This window comes from Poecilia latipinna, unplaced genomic scaffold (assembly GCF_001443285.1).
Source record: "Poecilia latipinna isolate Pla-1442-1.1 unplaced genomic scaffold, P_latipinna-1.0 Scaffold754, whole genome shotgun sequence".
NCBI lineage: Eukaryota > Metazoa > Chordata > Actinopteri > Cyprinodontiformes > Poeciliidae > Poecilia > Poecilia latipinna.
Window position 1 is genome coordinate 254165 of NW_015113370.1, and position 3875 is coordinate 258039.

Here is a 3875-nt window from a genome sequence, read left to right on the forward strand (position 1 = left end):
GCCACGATCTGCAGATCACACACTTTACATCTACACACAGTGGTCTCACGCTGTAACGCTGTCACACACTTCAGTGGAAGTGTTTATGGTGTTGTGCGGTCAGTAACCTCTTCTTCCCCCAGCTCACTCACAGCCACCTTAAACTTTAATAGTGGACAGTTAAATATTAATAACTGATATCAGAAGGGGCTACTTTACAGTTCTTGGCAGCTGTACAACATTTTTACGCCTGGTTAACCACACACACACATACACACACCCGCACACACACACACACACACACACACACACACACACACACACACACACATCCTTGTACTTCCATGCAAACTGAGGAATTTGTGTTGACTTTCTTTCATTTTAGTAACTGCATTTTTGCCTGACCCAGACATTTTCCCTACACTTGACCTTTGCTCTAAACCTGACTACTACTAGTAGATGTCTAACCCTACTCCTAACCTAAACTCAAATCAACACTCCTTACAATGTATCCAATACAAAAAAACGCACAGACACATACACACACACACACACAGAGACTGACATGAACACAAAAAACAAAAATCTGCATCTCCTTCTGATGCAAGCACTTCTCACACTACGAGGAATGTTCCGTTTTAAGTCAGACACCAAATAATCAAGGGTAACAAGTTCCAGTTTGATTTCTTTTAAAGGTTGATATTGAACAGGCTCAGACATTTAGGTAAAAGCTTCACAATGTGCAGAATGGTGTTTTTAACTTTAAGTTGAGAGATAAGAATCAACTGCAGGACCAAATCACTTATTATAATTTGTAAACATAAACTTTCATGGGCTTGCACAATACACATCTAAAATATCTTTCGATGTAAAATATAATTTTTGAGGATAGGGCCACAGTTTTATGTAATGACAAATTCAGAATAAGGGAATACAAATTTAGGGAATTAACTCGATATGACTAATTTCTTTTGCAGGGTGTCTTTCATATCTGCAGCAATAGTGTGTGTTTTGCATTTAGTGTAGGAAGAAAAGAAGAACTAACATGTTACATCCCTTTAACGTTCTGATAAGCTCTATCTTGGTGGATGTCACAGCAAAACAAGAAAACAGGTTAACTTGCAAAAATAAAACCAAAAAAACACACACAATATTTCCAGGAAAATCAACTCCAATTCCTTTCATTTTAAGTTCACAACAGACCTTTCTCCTCAATTAATTTGTGTTTGTGCATAACAATCTTGTTCCCTGGCCTCTAAATGAGCTTTTAAGCATTCTGCCATGCCCTATCTTCAACCAGCACAGACTCTCTGTCTTTGTCAAGACATCCGTCTGATCGTCTCTGTGCATCTTTACCTGAACACGCAGGGTCTCCACAGGTCAGCAGACATCACAGGACCTGTCTCTGTGTGCCTGCAGCATTCCAGGTTGTTTTTCTACCTCCACCAACTCGACTATCAGGCAAGCGCTGCAAAAAATGCAGGCCTGTTTGCCTCAAGGCTACACTAAAACAGGCCATACTTCAATCATAATTACCTTAATTAAGAGAGAAGCTTAAACTCAGCATTTGCACCAAGTTGCAGTGGTCAAAGGATGTTTAAATCAAAAATTCGGCTTTTTTTGAAATTTTTTTTTTTTTTTTTTTTTACTGGACTTCATCAGCAAAACTAAAGTTAACAACAGCTTTATTTCAGTTACGTGTTACTGCGGCGTGTCGAACTGTTATATAAACACATAAGCCCGATTCTTGAATGTGAAACTCTTAAATGTGTCTCAATCAACTTCAGGAATAAAACTGATCTCAGATAACACTTTAGAAAATCCAAACTAGAAATAAATATAAACAAAAATAAATATGTCTCACCTAAACATGCATATTCCAAATGAGCTTTTGCCTATTTATGTTTTATCTGAAGAAACAACTTATCCAGCAGGCGCAGAAGCCCGCGCGTCAGCAGTTTCTGTTCCGACGCGCCTCTTATTTTCAGTTTCCCTCCGTCTCACTCTGCCTCTTGCCTCGTGTTGTGCTTTGCATTCCCCAGCTGAATCGGATGCGTTATGGAGTAAAATGAGCTCATACGCAGTAATCCTGTATTTGCTTGATGAACATATTTGTTTACTCCAGGGTTCTCGCTCTGAAAGGTAATTACAACCCCTATCTCAAGTTCTAATTGCAGGTTTTGTGGTACAACCAAGGTCCTCAAAAGTTACTTGACTGGAATGTTTTTCTAAAAGCTTTTTTTTTTTTTTTCTTACCTGAAATTCCAGCTATTTTTAAAAATGTTTTTATTCACGCTGTATTTTCTTTAGAAATATTTTGACTCTTACATTTCTTAAATTTTACATAAAATCCTTACTTCCAAAATAGTAAGGATTAACTACTGGTTTGTTACTGCTGTTTTTCTGCAGAAACCTGATCAGAATGGTGTCCATTAGAGCCAGACTTGCTGTTTGTGTGCCTCTTCCTCATCCAGAGGTCATTCTGGAGGAGAGCTCAACGGGCCAGCCAGCACCGGGCCCAATGCACTGCCAAGATGGGAGCAGAGTAGGAGCGCTGCTAATCTGAGAACTGGGGGAGGGGATTAGGGTGCACTGTTATTGTCTGTTTGATGAGGGATTAAATTTGGTTAATCCAGACCTTCATATGGGATTCCTCATTTAAGATAGCAGCACAGTTCCATCACACAGCTTACCCACAGTCTCTCACCCTTCTTTCTTATACCAATCAATATTTATTCTGCAGCTCTCTTCCCTCCCCTTCGGCCTGTCTAGTATTTCCCAATGTGTCTTTTACGTGTCTCATTCATGAGTTTTTTTCTTTTCTTGAAGAGATGTGGGCCATGTTAAATGTGCATCTAAAAAACAAACAAACAAAAAAAACACTTCTTTCAGTTTATGTAGTTTGTGTTTGTCACGTGGTGGCAGCATCATGCCTTAGGGACGATTTAAGTTTAATACACAACACACTTTACGTCTCAAACTGGACTCTGAGATTAGGTCATAATGGTTTGGAGGTTTTATCCATGGTTTGGGACATAACCAAAAAAACAAAGAGCGGTGCCTGGTAGGCATTTAGATCAGAAACCAAGACAACCTCAGCAGCGGCGCCACCCTGAACTCCTTTAGGACAATGAGTTCAGACTCATCTCTCTAAATCTGAGTCCAGTCACCCTACAGAGTGCATGTCACACTCAAGGCCAAGTCCAGGGGACGAATAAAGCCGTAGTGTCCCTCCAGACATTAGCGGGCCACGAAAAACAGGTGCATGCTTAAATATTATTTTATCATTCAGATCAAAGGAGTTTTTGTCGGCTTATTGCCCAGTTACATCTTGTGAAAAGATGTTCAATATTGTTTCATTTTCGAAAGAACTCGTCCAATGCCAACGAGCATCAATTAGCAATTTGTTAGAGGGGTTTATAAATACATCCTGGCACAACCAGCCCTTTGAGGACTTTCATGATCTTAACATGGCCTGGAATGAAAAGGAGTCTGATGCGCCTACTCTGGAAGAAAATCATTTTCTTCATAGGAGCTTCAGTGGTTTAAGTTTAATCCATTGTGCTGGCAGCAGCAGGCTGTGGAGACGATGAAGATCTGAGAGCCGTCTGAAACTGGACTTGTTCAATTAAATAAACTAATAAAAGGTTGTAACACACTGAATATTCAATCGTTTAATGCTGGGACTTTATTTATACTTTGGTCCAACATGTGTCAACTGGCAAATATTTATTTTTATTTATGATTTTTTTTTATTATTATTTATTTTTAACAGGTGAGAGTTAAAAAAGTGGAAACAAATTTAACTTGTTGGATGAGCTACAAGACTCTTTAATTTAAGTTTAAATCTGAGGGCATCTTGTATTTTTTATGGTGGGTTTATGAGAACCATATTT

At 38.9% G+C, this 3875-nt stretch overlaps 1 long non-coding RNA gene across 1 annotated transcript; it reads left to right on the forward strand.

Annotated features, from left to right (window-relative positions):
- Positions 1-1987: 1987 nt before the first annotated feature.
- LOC106955641 (uncharacterized) lies at positions 1988-2619 on the forward strand. Its single transcript, XR_001426623.1, has 2 exons — positions 1988-2121; positions 2389-2619. It is a non-coding gene; the product is annotated as an uncharacterized LOC106955641 (long non-coding RNA).
- The last annotated feature ends 1256 nt before the right edge of the window (positions 2620-3875 follow it).